At 37.7% G+C, this 17,069-nt stretch overlaps 1 long non-coding RNA gene across 1 annotated transcript in view; it reads left to right on the top strand.

Moving 5' to 3' along the window:
* LOC145687714 (uncharacterized) overlaps positions 1-16,822 on the top strand; it is a 68,261-nt gene extending 51,439 nt beyond the window's left edge. Inside the window, exon 2 of the long non-coding RNA XR_014131720.1 lies at positions 16,719-16,822. This is a non-coding gene — a long non-coding RNA (uncharacterized LOC145687714). The remainder of the gene's footprint in view (positions 1-16,718) is intronic.
* The last annotated feature ends 247 nt before the right edge of the window (positions 16,823-17,069 follow it).

Below are 17,069 nucleotides of genomic sequence, written 5' to 3'. Positions count from 1 at the left end.
GTGGAGCATTGTATGAACGGAAACTGACTGTCTCTGTTTCTCTCTTGTAGGTAGGATGGAATTTTAACTCGATAGGAAAGAATCAAAATTATCTTTTAGGCTGCAGGACACGATTAGGATGTCGTGCATTGAAGACGGCTGGTATTATTGCTGAACTGTGTCCTCTAAGTCGAAAATGTTTGTTTCTACCCTCAGCTGTCCCCTTTTCAGAGTTGCTTAATGAACAAAATGGCATGTTTTATGATTGCTAAGCCATGAATTAAAACTTTATGTAGGGCTGGAGTCATCGGATACCAATCATATAGTTTTGCATAAAATTTGGTAGTGGCAGTAGCGAAGTTCTGAAATTTCTACACGTATATTTCAGGGACTAGAAATTGCCTACAGAATAATCTTGATTTTTTTTTTTTATCAAGTTTAAATCCACACCAGTTATTCGGGCAGCAGTTTCATGGTCAGAAAAAAAACCCTCCTTGAATTGTTCTCATCGTTCCTGTTGCCATGGCCTTGCTTAGGGTCTGTCCACTAACAAACCCATCTCTTCTCTGATACTGGTTTGCATTTATTTATTTCGCATCTTTAACTATGGTTCTCTCTTCTTTTGTTTTCCCTTATCATTGTTTAATATATATTTTGAAGGCTAAGTGTAATATTGATTCAAAAAAAAAAATGTTTTTATGAAGGACAGACAATCCAAACAAGGACAGACAACAAATTTCAGGCTTCATAATTCATGGTGCAGTTTATGAACTTAAAAGTTTCAATAAACGTTATTTATTATAGAATTAATTGCATGAAACCATACTTGAATAAATTAATTCTACTATTCTGCATAAACTTAACCAACTAAAGATTGAACTCATAGGTTTATGTCAGAAAACTGCTGTAAGGCCGCCTGAACTCACGTAAAAAACAAATTATATAGAATTTATAAATATATTTTTTGTTTATCTTAATGGGGCAATTTTGGGCAAAATTTTATTCTTGAACTAAGTTAACAAAAGATTGAACTTTTGAATGCAAATAGAATCATTGATCAACTAGATTCAGAACATAAACAGAAACGCTTCTTAACTTGAAAACTTTATATGTTTTCTTGCAAAAAGCTCTTGACATCTCATTACATATTTAACCACCAAGACTGAGAGCTAAAATATTAACATATCATATAATTAAGACTTCTATCAATGTCCTTAAGAACGATACAGTTTTAGTTGATAATGACCTTAATACAATTACTAAAATTAATACATCCATAATCGTACGCGCGGGCACACTAATTTATATTCGCATGGCCAGAAAAAAATGAATGACTTTATCAATAATTATTTACGTTCCTTTCATATTTAAATAATGGAATTTATGTTTACAAAATCCCCAGTTATCGAAGAATAAGAAATAAACTTTCTTTCAGGCATTTTTAAAATTTTATTTCTTCGACTTTTGCTCAGGTTTTAGGGTCAAATACTCCACTGTGCGCCGCCGGACATTCACACTAAAGTACAGGGGGCATCATTAATGTACCTCATCTTGTGGAGAGTCGGCAGGGGGAATTTTTCGGTAATGTTGGCAGTGTATATCCTGCAGGAGGTTCAAGTACTGTGCTCCATTCAGTCTTCGGGACAACATGTATGGGCCGACCAGTTGATCATACACAATATCACACCATACATTTAGTCCAAATTGGAGTTGGTGATAACGATGAGTGACGAATGCACCATGGGGATGTGCCCCTGCGCACGTGTGTGTTATACGTGTTGACGATATCATCTCTTCCAAATGTGGTCTCGTCAGTGAATAGTATTGATACCAGAAACAGCATGGTGGTAGTGATCTGTTGAACCACTGACAGAATACATCAGGTGGTTGAAAATTCGTTTCTTTCAAACCTTGTACCCTTTGCAAATGGTAGGAGTACAAGGCATTTTCATGTAACGCAAGCCACGCAGTCATGCTGCTAACATGCATTTCATGCTTAGTTCGCTCGTGCTAGTATCTGGCTCATTGTCCATAGTTTCTAACAGGTGTTCGTATACGACGGGGCTGACCAGCATCATATGCACAGGTAATACTGTCCATGTTTCACACACACTCCGATAAATTGCTATAAATGCTGTATGATTGTTGATGTTTGTTACGAACTGCTCCGGATTGAACCGTGCTGCCACCTGCACGACCGTACATGAATAGCATGAGGGCATATATTCGCGGTTTATAGTATATAACGTACAATGTTTAGGTCGAGCACTGATGTTTGTCCTATTCAACACTTACAGCGCAATTACTGCACTCCTGTACTGTAGCATCTTGAATACAAGCACAACCTGTGTGTGAACTGAGAACTATGCAATAAACACAACCCCCATATCTAGCTATTCTAGACCGCCACCTCTAAGCTTATTGGTTTTCGATATCTACAGCTTCGAATTTACTGTTCCAATCTTTCTGCCTTCACTAAGTCTGCCAATATGTCAAATATGCTATATGTTCAGAGTACCTTTTTTGCTTATCTCGGTGTCAGGAATAACCTCCCAACGATTTTTACATTACGTTAAAACTTGCATACTTAATACGTTCAACGCGTTTCCGTTTTTACTTCCTATATACAAATTGTATTTGGTATATATATACTTGCTATAACGAGGAAGTACACAATTTATAAGGTTTACCTAACATTGTTAGGGCCATCAAGTCTAGGAGGCTTAGGTGAGCAGCTCATGTAGCTAGAATGGAAGAAAGTAGAAACGCTTTCAAAGTCTTGACTGGAAGACCAATCGGAAAACGACCATTAGGAAGACCTAGGCGCAGATGGGAGGACAATATTTGCATGGATCTCGCATAGATAGGAATACAAAGTAGAAACTGGATGAAATTGGCTAAGGACAGAAGTCAGTGGAGAACTTTTGTGAACGCGGTATTGAACGCGGCATAGGCCATAAAGTCATATATATATATATATATATATATATATATATATATATATATACTATGTGATCAAAAGTATCCGGACACCTGGCTGAAAATGACTTACAAGTTCGTGGCGCCCTCCATCGGTACTGCTGGAATTCAATATGATGTTGGCCCACCCTTGGCTTTGATGACAGCTTCCACTCCCACAGGCATACTTTCAATAAGGTACTAGAAGGTTTCTTGGGGAATGGCAGCCCATTCTTCACGGAGTGCTGAACTGAGGAGAGGTATCGATGTAGGTCGGTGAGGCCTGGCACGAAGTCGGCGTTTCAAAGCATCCCAAAGTTGTTTTATAGGATTCTGGTCAGGACTCTGTGCAGGCCAGTCCATTACAGGGATATTACGGTCGTGTAAATACTCCGCCACAGGCCGTGCAGAATGCGCGATCGTGTTGAAAGATGCAATCGCCATCCCCGACATCCCCGAAGTTGCTTCAAACATCAATGTAGGCCTGCGCTGTGAGAGTGTCACGAAAAACATCAAGGGGTTCAAGCCCTCTCCAAGAAAAACACGACCACACCAAAACAACACCACCTCTAAATTTTACTGTTGGCACTACACACACTGACAGATGACGTTCACCGGGTATTCGCCATACCCGCACCCTGCCATCGGATCGTCACGTTGTGTACCGTGATTCGTCACTCCACACAACGTTTTCTTCACTGTTCAGTCGTCCAATGTTTACGCTCCTTACACCAAGCGAGGCGTTGTTTAGCATTTTCCTGCGTGATGTGTGGCTTACGAGCAGCCACTCGACTATGAAATCCAAGTTTTCTCACCTCACGCCTAATTGTCACAGTACTTGGAGTGGATCCTGATGTAGTGTGTAATTTCTGTGTGATGGTCTGGATAGATGTCTGCCTATTACACTTTACGGCTCTCTTCAACTGTCGGCGGTCTCTGTCAGTCAACAGACGAGGTCGGCCTGTAGGCTTTTGTGCTGTATGTGTCCCATCACGTTTCCACTTCACTATCACATCAAACACAGTGGACCTAGAGATGTTTAGGAGTGTGGAAATCTCGCGTACAGACTTCTGACACAAGTGACATCCAATCATCTGGCCACGTACGAAGTCCGTGAGTTCCGCGGAGCACCCCATTCTGCTTCCTCACGACGTCTAATGACTACTGAGGTCGCTGATAATGAGTACCTGGCAGTAGGTAGATAGATAGATAGATATATAGATATATTGTCGCTTCCATGACAAAGGGGCGTAAGTTACATTTGCACATTTTACAGGAGAGTGGACAAAAATATTTTGCTTGATTTGAATTTATCGTTACTCTCTCATATTATAAGCAAACTAAAGTTATTTTTTGATATTTCGAGGTCAAAGGTTATTTATTATGCATTTTGTCAGGCACATTTTCATACATAACATTTTTTTTTATTTAATTTAAATAATGTTAGTGTTTTAGAAACTTTGCACTGTAATCTGTTTTTTTTTTGGGGGGGGGGGAATTAACGTAAATCAATTTGCCAGGTGCAAGAATGTAACGCAAGTGATTCAGTTAGAGAAAAAAAAATGGATTTTCAAAAAAAAAATGTAACTTATGCCCCTCAGTCATGGAAGCGACGATACATATTAAATTATACATTAAATTAGCATATACATTAAATTAGTAGATTTAAAAGTTGATTGGCGATGATCAATGACTTTGTACCAATATCCACGGATTCGATTACTGCAGTGTTTAGTGACATACATAACCACAAAAATCGAAGTAACCATGTGTAAACGAAAACACTTACTTACTTAACTTTCTTTTCACTTATTAACGTAAAAAAAAAAAAAAAAAACTTTCCTATTTTGAAATGCTTGACTTAAATGAAAATAAAAAAAATGTATTGATAACATTGTGTAATAATTTGTTTAACATATTAAAATTAAAATCTGTATTATTTTATATATTAATCATAACTGAAACTTTGTTATTGAATGTAATGCTTGCAGAGTTGAACAACTTATTGAATGTAATTCAGAGAATTTGACAACCTACAACAAGAAAACATGCAGAGGAATTGGACCAGGTCTGGAATTAAACAATTAGTGGTCTCCATTACGATGCAATTGTACAGTATATTAGCAGACGTGTAATTGTTGCCCAATTATGCTGGAAATATTTTTGTCAATTAATCAGAATCATAACATATATTTTGCTTTTAGTTGCTACCACATCAACAATCCTATTTCGCGGCTGAGAGACTCTTGAACTTTCGTTAACTGAATCCATTTTCAATTCCACGTGTGGCTAGAATAGGTAGCATTATTTTTTAATTACCTCGTTTAAACTGGCAGTTGGTGGCCGTGCGGCTTCAATGATGAAGCGATACCGCATTCAATCCATCTTTGAGCAGACGCTGTACAGTCTGGAACATAGTACTCCCCGCACTTCTCTACCCTCGCCATTGGTTGGGCTGGGGAGATTCCAGTTATTTGAGGTCGCATGCAAAAATTGCTCATGTGAGCAAAAGTTGAAGGCTGACAGAGTAGCATATATGTGTAAAATTTTGATATCCAATGATCGGAACGATAAGGTGGGGAGAAAAGAAAGAAAAAAAGGAGAGGGAATCAATATTTGTGTCAAATAACAAACCTGAAAATGAACTTGTTCCTGAACATTAGTCAAGGTGACTTTTATTCTACAACTCGATTAAATAGCGAGATTTGAGTAAATGTGTTTGTGTCTGCTTGGCTGATTCAAGGTGAGATTGACACTTTTGAATTGCTGGAATTCCTAAACTTTTCAATTGCATTTATACATACACACGCACGCATGCATACTTACGCGACCACACACACACACACACACACACATATATATATATATATATATATATATATATATATATATATATATGATGAACCTACTAATCGTTAAATATTATTTACTTGTAGAAAATGATATGAGTAAATTTTCATGCATAGTTTTCGAGAAAATTGAAAATATACGTTTTTTTTTTTTTTTTTTTTTTTTTTTGGGTAAAAAGTATGCTGTATGATACTCACATCATATATTAAGTTGCAACTAATACTGTGGTTTACTTTCTTCAAAATTTTCATTATAATAGCAGGTGGACAGCACACAGCATACTTATTGAGACATAGATCAACACTATAAATGACAGAACATCACCAATCAATAGAGCATATCGAATTAAACAAATATTTATGGTTGAGAGTAAATCTCCATGTGCGATTTTCGAGAAAATCTATAAAAAAACTGATGTTTTAAGACCCAAGAGAGCATGTAATTCATTACTAATACTAATTGAAAGTTTTCTTTTCAGTCTGCTGGAACAATATTTACTTGCGTACAGTATGTCTTAAACATAAACTGTTAAGCTGCATATTTGTTTTATTTGATACTTGTCTTCTAAAGGTGACATAAATACCACTTGCAAATAAAATCTGTAGCAAAAAATTGTAGTATTTTACATTATAGGAGCTTTGACTATTATATACTACAATTAAACAATAAACTAATAACTGAGCGAAGCAAATCTATTTTATGATAAAACTAATATGATGTGATATTTTCGCCTACTAAATGTTTGGCATTGCGAGGACTAGTGAAGCTTGACGTAGATTTACCAATCTAACCACCCAATAGAACCCGAGGGAATGTCGCAGTCGTCAACGAAGACCCATTAAATTTGTCGTGTTTTATCTCGCGCTTTATGTAGAACATCTCCTGAGGGTACAATGTTGTCGGATTGCCGCTAAGTTTGTTTTTGTTGTTATTGTTGTAATTGTTGTTATTGTTGTTATTGTTGTATTTTTGTTTTTAGTATTGCTAGCATTTAATTCGAATAATTGTTAGGGTCGATGTTATAGTTCTTTATTTTTTCCCGCTCGTTTGCCATGTATTTTAAGTTTGGCAACATCGTTGGTACACTTCTGCTGTTTCACTTTTTTCTCAACTGTGAGTTCGGAAGGCACCTCCACGAATCGTCCCGAATTATTCCGATGGATCGCACATGAGGGAAAGCAGTTCTATGATTTGTGTACAGTTCAGGCTTCACGAGTCGTCGCGGTCTCTATAGACATTATCATTGATATTACCATATACACTATCACTTCATCGGACTGATAGAGTATGAGGAAAGCACATGTTTAGTCAGTGAAAGTATCACAATATACTATTTAAAAAGAAATAAAATTAGTTGGCTTTGCTCAGCGATGAGTTTATAATTTAATTAGAGTAAAACACACAAGAAATAGAGAAGTAAAATATAAGAAACAAATGTTGAGCAGCTTTTAAAAAAGTAGGCATTTTCAAGCAATAAGAAAATATCAAAGGTGAAAACAATTACAAAATATACACGTACGTATTGTTAAAAACTGAACAGAGTAATTACCAAACCAAGCAGTATTGATCGAACTTTATTTATACATGCTACATTATCTTGCGGAATATACGATACGATTACACTCTCGATTGTGATAATTGAATAATTAGTCTGATGGAACATAGCATATACACAATTTTTCAACATTGTAAACTGTGTAATGGTGTTTTTAAAATCACTGGAATAAATTTACTATTCATATGTAAAAATTATCATCTTCGATAAATTGATGGATTATTTATTTATTTATTTATTCAGATAATGGTTCAAAAATAACACATTGGGATGTTATAATGGTTTATGAATATTCCAATATAGTTCTAGTCGAACCTTAAAATAGTTGCAGCGGTGGCTCAGCATTCACCTCTGGTACGTGGAGTTTCTGATTGTATCCCAGCTCTCGCCAAGTGGACTTTGTGGTGGACAAATGCTGCGTACGTGGGCCTTCTCGGGTTTCTTCCATTTCATCCCACTTTATTCATTCCGCAATTGTATTCGTTTCTCATCATCACCGTCTCCTTTGGCCTAGCCGGCATAACCATTGGACGTTAAACTAAAAGATTTCATTCCGTTTTATTTTTCGAACTTCAAAATTACAAGTTGGTGTTCTGCTATGCTATTTCCATCACAATACCTCAATGCTAGATGCAAGGGTAATACCACTATTCATAATTTGGGGACGATGAAGTTTTGCTACATATGAAGTATACTAGGCCCTACATACCTACGATAGGGTTTCTAAAAGTTTCTGGCCCAACCAACTTCAAGGAATGATATAAAGGAAAGAATAGAGTCACTCTTCAATATATCACATGACTTCAATACAATTTTCGCACCTTTTGATTGCCATGTGTATTCCCGTATGTATAACTCCTGTTTGCAAAATAGCTTATAACTGTGTCTTTCAGTTCATTGTCGTCCAAAAAACAAACAAAAAATCCTCGATGATCTTTCTTCAGTTTTGCGATCACTTGGTGTTACATCTGAGTTGTAGAATGGCTGCTGAATCTCCTCGGAGCCACAGTCTTTCACTCTGTCTTTGGCAGTAACAGGCGTATAGACTGGACCATTTTCAGACAGTATGAAAACGCCACGACTCAGCTTTGTCACAGCGACTGACTCAAAGGATGCCTCCAACAAACTGATGCAGCTCGACAGTTTAAGCTGATGCGTTATTATTTTCATACATAACACTATATGTCATATAAATGACTTATTACCAGTGACGCGTTCAGCGTTAGGCCAGAAAATTTTCTCAATATCCTCGTATCATCCTTCATTTTTCTCCCTAAAGAAAATAATTAGAAGGATAGTATATATCATAGGTGATCCACATGACCCATTCAATCCTGATCAATTTTTTCATTAAGGTAGTAGACTTTTGGTTACCGAGTAATGAGCCATCAATGTTGGACTTTTCTTAGTATTTTTTTTTTTTTTTTTACAAAATAATAATCATATCTACTTAGAATAAGAATCAAATGAAATACACAAAATAAACATAATTAAACGTTAATTTTATACATGTATTATGCTGTTATAATAAAGATTTGTTAACATCAAAACGAAAGATTGTTTGTTCCTTAATCGGGAGTCTCATATTCATTTCAGTATATATTCGATATTATAATGCTAAATTATGTATATAAGATTGGACTAAGTAATCTTACTTTTTGTACTCAGTACATAGAAATGCAATATTATACAAAGTTTCTTCACTGATCTCTTTTTTAAGTATCGCACTTCTGGAATAAAATAGAGAATATTATATTTACGTAATGCCATTTACCTCATTCTCGTCCAGTAGAATCATATAGTCATGCAGGTCTATAGCCTTTGGTACGTTCAGTGTGTTTTCCATAGCATGAAAGAAAATATCGTATACTCTGTCTTCTAAAACATTAAAAAAAATGCTGCAGCTCTTTTGATCTGTTTCCTGACGTTTCTATCTTCTTTATGCACAAAGTTGTTGAACTAATCCTATTCCCTGAACCTTTCTACAAAGACTATGAAAATAGTGAAAGGAGCATCCTTTGATTTCTTGCATTGAGAAGAAAATGTAATACAATTGACAGCTCATTTAAAAAAAAAAAATCCATTCTAACCTTTCGCGAATTTCATTACAATTTATTTTTCACTAATGACGTCTTGAATTACGGAGATTTTTTATAATGGTAAGTTGATTCTCTCTTTAAAGGAAGAGCACAGCAAATAAGGGAAAAAGACTTTTATAAATATTCACCATGCATTGTGTATAACTGTAAAACTCTATAAGACCATGTTCAAACTCCCATTCATTAAATTCTATTTAACGTGACTCAGGACTATCAACATATAGGAGCTAAAATAAGTTTTTTTTTTTTTTTTTTAGTTTCAAATTAATCTTTCACCTATTGCGAATAGTAACTCTTTGTCATCATTTTTATTGACATTTTCATAGTTATAAGGCATTAGGAGAATCTTGAGTAGGGGAAACTAGAAGACTCAATTTGATACAAGGAACACAGACTCGATTTCCTGTTCGGGTTAATTTTGGTTAATTCACGAGTTTGATACAATAAGGGTGTATGTCTAAAACACGCAGTTAGAGAAAAACGATGTTGAAAGTTTAAGTAGTGTTTTTTTTTTTTTCTTACATAAAACAATGTAATATGCAGCATTCAATGCCGATATTGAATTAAAACGTTACCAGGAGGCTAAACAAGCATGGCAAAAGCCACAAATGAATTTGATGCAAAAAGGGCGTCAATTCGCTTACGCCCTTACTACATCTAACTAACACTAACTAACTAACTCTATGGCCTATGGAACCCGGAGGTTCAGTGCCGCGTTCACAAAAGCTCTCCACTGACTTCTATCCTTAGCTCATTGGATCCAGTTTCTACTTTGTATTCCTCTCTCTGCGAGATCCATCTTAATATTATCCTCCCATCTGCGTCTAGGTCTTCCTAATAGTCGTTTTCCTATGGGTCTACCACTCAAGACTTTGAAAGCGTTTCTACTTTCTTCCATTCTAGCTACATGACCTGCCCACCTAAGCCTCCTAGAATTGACGACCCTAACAATGTTGGGTAAACCGTATAAACTATGTAGTTCCTCGTTATGAAGCTTTCGCCATTCCCCATTCTCGTTCCTCTTGGGTCCGAATATTCTTCTCAGGATCCTGTTCTCAAATACTTTCAGTCTATGTTCTTCCCTCAGAGTAAGCGACCATGTTTCGCAACCATACAGAACAACAGGCATGATTATCGTTTTATATATTTTAAGCTTCAAATTTCTCGACAGAATTCGCGACGACAAGAGATTTTGAACCGAATAGTAACACAAATTCCCTGCTTTTAGTCGACATTTAATTTCTTCGTGAATATGATTTTCCTCTGTTAATATTAATCCTAAATATTTGAAAGTATCCACTTTATCAAAAATGAAATGAAATGAAATCTTTGAGTTTTACGTCCCACGGTTATGCCGGCTAGGCTAAAGGAGACGGTGATTATGAGATATGAGTGAAAGGGTAGAATGAAGAAAGTGGGAGGAAACGGGAGAACCCCGAGAAAACCCACGAGCACGGTGTTTGTCCACCACAAAGTTCACTTGGCGGGGGCTGGGATCAAACCCGGGATCCCAAGCACCAGAGGTGAACGCTCTACCACTGAGCCACCGCGCCCCCTCCACTTTATCAAAAGTATTATTTAATATTTTAACGCCTCCACAATTTGCCGTATTACGGTCCCGACGCACTTCCATATATTTAGTTTTCTCTGCATTTACTTCTAAACCCATGTCCCTGCAAGCGTTTAATAATATCTCTGCATTTATTTCTACTGTTCTCCTATCATCCCCTATCAAATTTACACCATCGGCATATGCCATAACCTGGTGAATGCCGTTCAACTCTAGGCCCTGGTTGCTATCTTTGATTTTCCTTATGGCGTATACCAGCACAAAGTTAAATAATAATGGCGACAACGCATCTCCTTGTTTCAGGCCATTTTCGACGTGGAAGCTCGTGGACAAAAATTTTCCTACCCGGACTTTACTTTGGGATTCACTTAAACATATCTTAATTAATCTAATTAGCTTTCTCGGTATTCCAAGCTCTGTAAGAACGTTGTATAATGTTTCTCTCCTAACCAAGTTGTAAGCCTTTCTAAAATCAATAAATAGTTGACGTACCGGGGTATTGTATTCCCACTTCTTTTCGAGTATTTGGCGAATGGTAAATATTTGGTCGATAGTTGATCGATTTCGTCTAAATCCGCACTGATAATCTCCAATAATTTCATCTGCGTATGGGGTCAATCTTGCTAACAGAATATTTGAAAGGATTTTATAGGATGTTGACAGAAGAGAAATGCCTCGATAATTATTACAGTCAGTTTTGTCGCCTTTCTTGTGAATTGGAACAATGATTGACTCTTTCCACTCTTGTGGCAATTCTTCCTTGTTCCAGATAAGGAGAATGAGTTTGTGTATCTTGTTCCACAATTTTTCGCCTCCAGCTAAAATTAACTCAGCCGGAATTTCATCTACACCCGGAGATTTGTGTTTCTTTAATTTCTTTATAGCGGCTTCCACTTCTATTCGATTGGGTTCTGGAATATACGGTTCTGCGGTGTGTATCTCCTTTTCTCCACGCACATTAGTTTTTGGCTGCGTGTTCAGCAAATCGTCAAAGAAATCTTTCCATCTATTTAAGAGGCTATCCGTATCAGTAAGAACTGTCCCGTCAGATTTCTTTAATATATAAGCACGAGGTTGATAGCATTTCTTAAATTCGCTGATCCCCTTATACATGTCCCGAATATTTTTATTTTTACTATTATCTTCAAGTTCCTTAATTTTAGCTTTCAAAAAATCCCGTTTCTTTGTTCTAAAAGTTTTGGAAGTTTCCCGCCTGATATCTGCGAAATTTTGTGTAGTCATTTCATTCGGATTTTGTAGCCACCGTAATTTTGCCGGTTTTCTGTTCTCTGCTAGTTTAATGCATTCTTGGTCGAACCATGGTTTGTTCCTACGTATTTCCGCGTGTCCCAATTTTTCTATTGCTGAACTTTTAATGCTATCTCTAATTTCAATCCAAGTATCCTCAACACTAGTGCACTCCGAGTCTTCTAAAACCGAGAAGCTATTCGAAACTTCAATCTGGTATTCCTCTCTTACCTGGCTCTCTTCTAATTTCTTTAAATTAAATCTCTCCGTTTTCGGACATTGAGTATTACCTTTATTCAACGATAATCTCTCTCGTATTATCGCTGCTACCAGGTAGTGATCAGTGTCACAATCAGCCCCTCTAAACGACCGTACGTCAATTATGCTAGATTGTCTTCTTCTATCTACTAAAACGTGATCAATTTGATTATGTGTTTTTTCGTCTGGTGATGTCCAAGTGTATTTATGAACGTCGCGATGTGGGAATTTTGTACTCTCCACGATTAGGCTTTTTGGATGTTGCAAAGTTCACGAGTCTAACACCGTTAGCATTACTTTCCTTATGCAAACTTTCGTTCCCTATAATTGGTTTGAAAATATCCTCTCGTCCTACATTCGCATTGAAATCCCCTAATAGAATCTTCATCGCGGGAGTTGGTCAAATATCCGTTCCACTTCTTCGTAAAAACTATCTTTTATATCGTCACCCTTATCTTCAGTTGGAGCATGTACATTTAAAACAATAATATCACACCACCGTCCCTTAAGAGTAATAAAAGAAAGTCTGTCAGTAACAAATTCAACCCGTTTAATTGCTGGTAATATTAGTTTGTGAACGAAAAACCCTGTTCCTAACTGGTGATTTTTATTTCCTTACCCGTAAAAGAACGTAAAATTTCCGGAATTCTCAGATCCATTTCCTTCCCACCTAACTTCCTGAACTCCTACTACGTCCATCCTGTATTTCTCTAACTCCCTCGTTACGGATTTTAAAGCGCCTGCCCTATAAAGACTCCTAATATTCAATATTCCAAATCTCATGTCCATTTTCTTTTGCTGATGTCGTGCCAAGTTATCAGTCCTTGTCCGAGGCTTTTGTGAATGTTTCTGAACAAGTACCTTTTTTTTTACAGGATGAGGGTGTTAGCCTTACCCAAACCCCCAAGCTGGAGGACCACTCCTAGTCGTCTGTCCGCGACTGCTTATTCAGTGTATTCGCAGCTAACCTCTATATCTAGAGGCCTTCTCCTCGATCCGCAACCTGAGGACGCGCCATGCCGTGGTGACAGGAACCCACGTTACACGGACGCCCTTACTACATCAAACTCCTCAATTACATGCTAAACAATAGATTTAAATTTAAACCTTACATTGCTTCTTTGCTGAAAAGAGTCTTTAGACTGACCACCTGGGAAAGAAAGTCTCAGATTAAAAAAAAAAATAAAACTGTTTTTAAGAAATGTTTACAGAGATAAGTCAAGAACTTCTCGGGAAATACAACAACTTTTAATCATGCTTCTCCGTGAAATTCTCTGGATGCTAATGAGATTTTTTTACCCACGATTCTATAGTAAAAGCCTTTAATTAGAATGCAATATACATCTTTAACACTTAAGCACAAGCGTTAGAGGGGATTCCCTGCATTGGAAGTTTTTTTTTTTTCTTTTCGATTTCAACATATTTGCAAAAAAAAAAATATATATATATATATATATATATCTTAGCGCTAGCACAGAAATAGTTACGAAACTTTCTTGATGTTTTGAACAAATCAACAAATAGGTTATACTGTAGTAAAAATTTCCAAATAAAATAGGTTTAAATTTAAAATCTAAGGGCAGTGATTTTCGAGGTGAGGGAACGCTGCACCGCGTGTGGTTACGGCAGAAAATAGGAGCGTGTGCTTGAGTATTGATTTATGATTTTCGTAGTACTTTATATTGTTTTATTGCATAAAATTATTCCAGATGATGCCTTGCGGACATGTCATTCGAATCACATTTACGTCATTATTTTCCGATAATGCTTACTTTGTATAAGAGCAACCAACAAAGTTCTGTAGCTTTTTGTGGAGGTACAATAAAAGGGTTTTCAAAAAGTTTTGCACAGTGGTCTCTATTTTGTTTGTTTATTGCAGGAGGAGAATGAATATTTTGTGAACATATTTGGAACATTTAGCTATAAGTTGATATATAAAAGTATTTTCTTTTATTTACAGGTGAGCCACAACAGACCGTGAAGTAGATGTCAGGTTGCGAGAACGGTCGGTGATGGAGTTCCTTTTCAAGACTGGCGATGACTCTGACACGTCGATTCACAGGAAGTTGCTCCCTGTTTATGGGGGGACATTGGATCGCAGCAGTATCCAGCGCTGGTTGCAGAGGTTTAAATAAGGTGATTTCTCTCTACTGGACAATCCACGATGCGGTAGACCATCGACGGTAGTGAGTGATGTGAATAAGGAGACCATTAATCAAATCATCCAAAATGACAGTTGTGTGACGATACGACAGCTTGCTCAAATGACTGGTTTGTCATTGGCTAGTGTGATATCAGTGGTACAGTCACTAGGGTACAGAAGAATCTGTGCACGTTGGGTGCCTAGATCAGTGACAAGAGAAATGAAAAAAAAAAAATAGGAAGGATGTGTACGAGGGTCTCATGACGACCTTTACTGAAGAGTGGAAACAGTGTTTAGACGGCGTCATTACCCATGATGAAACATGGTTATTTATACCCGAACCTGAGAGCAAAACATGTCTGAAGGCCCACCTGCGCGGTAAAACATTTGATAGTGAGAAAGACCTTATTTCCTGTGTCAAGCGATGGTGTAAAAGTCAATCCCTAGAATTTTACCAAAGTGCATTTACATCATGGAAGGAACGTTGGACCAAATGCATCACAGCTGATGGAGGCTACATTGAGTGGGCTCTGTATATAGTTAAATATTCCAAGTATGTTCACAAAATATTTCATTCTCCTCCTGCAACAAATAAAAAAAAAGATACCACTGTGCAGAACTTTTTGAACGCTCTTGTATGTGTTCCACAGACAAGTTGAATGCTAATAGAGATAAGGCGAAGGTCAGTTGTTGGTGCGGATATATTCAACATACTGCCTAGTTGTAGCAGTTCACTTACACCTTGAACTTGCGTAAGGACAGAGTGAACATGAGACCTCCACAAAGCGTCATGTATGTTGTCATGAAGGTCGTGTATGCTGTACGAGTTCAAACTCGAGTCAAACGCCGCTGCAGCGTGGCGGAAGGTATGCCAGAACTTTGGTGAAGGTGTCGAGATTACACGGGAAGTACAGCGATGGTTTAACAAGTTTAGGGACAGTGACTAAAAACTCGAAGGTGCACCATATGCCGAAATACCAACACATGTAAAAAATGTAGATCTTCAAACAGCAATTGAGGGGAAAAGTGATCGGACATGTAATGAACTTTTACTGCAATTCAATGTGAGTGAAAAAAATCGGCATCGTCCCTATCAACTCGGGAAGCACTACAAGTTGGGTGAATGGGTCCTACGTGATTTGACTCCGGGCCAGAAGGCAACCCGAGCAGACACCTGTGTTTCTCTGATGAAGGAACCATTTCTGAACAGGGTGTTGACATGTGATGAGAAGTGAGTCCTGTATGAAGCTCCACGAGTCGTCATCATTGGCTAGCATCCCAGGAACCGGTTCCAAAAGAGCCGAAATCAGCACCACATCAAAAGCAGGTCATCCTGTTTATTTTGTTGGACTGATAATGGCATCGTGCATCGGGAACTGGTGCTGGTGGGAACATCAATGCAACTGAGTACTCTCAGCAGTTGAGCCGTGTTCAGGAAAAAAAAAACTTAAAACTCTGCTGTCAGCTCTTTGAATTTCAAAGGGGTCCTCCTGTTACAGTGAAACTCTAAGCCCTACGTGGGTAGGATGACCCAGGAAATATTATGGGTCTTGGATGGGAAACAACGTTGCAACCGCCATACTCCCCGGATATTACTCCCCGGACATTATCACTTGTTCTATTCCTTGGACAACCACCTTCGAGGACGCCAGTTCAAATTTCTAGTAGAGGTGCAAAATGCTGTTGATACATTCTTCGCTTCACGGCCCACCAAGTTCTGCCGTGATGGAATCTATGGTCTTCCAGAGAGCTGGCAGAAGATAGTCGATGCTGATGGCGACTATTTTTGATCTTCGAGATAGTTTTAGGTGTCATATCGCTATTCGAAGGTGGTGGTCTTTGAAAAAGCTACATAACTTCCTTGGTTACCTTTATATATTCTCTGTAGTCAATTTCGCACGTTATGTTGATACATGATGATACATGATGAATGAATACCAATGTACTCGGGTCATTCCTAATTTAATGCCTCCTATGTTTCTGTGTTGACTTTGTATGTAATTGCCAGATGCCGTTGGTGTAGTTCTAATTCTTGAACCTTCCTTTTTTAATTTGCAGCTGTTCCCGTTGTTCTGCGGAAGTTGGTGCCAGCATTGGAGTGTTGCAAAACGGAGTCTGATATGGACGTGCATATAAAACAACGATGTGTGATTGAATTCCTCACTGCTGAAGGAACTAAGCTGTTTGAAATCCATCGACGCTTGGTAAAGGTTTATGAAGACGATACAATAGACGTGAGGAACGTGAGGCGATGGGTACGGCATTTTCAAGGTGGTGTATAGAGTGTTCATGACAATCCACGCGCGGTCGAACTTGCACAGCTGTCATCCCTCGCAATGAAGAGCGTCTTGATCAACTCATCCGTGCTGATCGCCGCATAACGACCAGAGAATTGTGTATAAAGCTGAA

Source organism: Thermobia domestica, chromosome 6 (assembly GCF_964235325.1).
Source record: "Thermobia domestica chromosome 6, izTheDome1.hap1.1, whole genome shotgun sequence".
Lineage (NCBI taxonomy): Eukaryota > Metazoa > Arthropoda > Insecta > Zygentoma > Lepismatidae > Thermobia > Thermobia domestica.
This window is presented reverse-complemented; position numbering and strand designations above follow the sequence as displayed.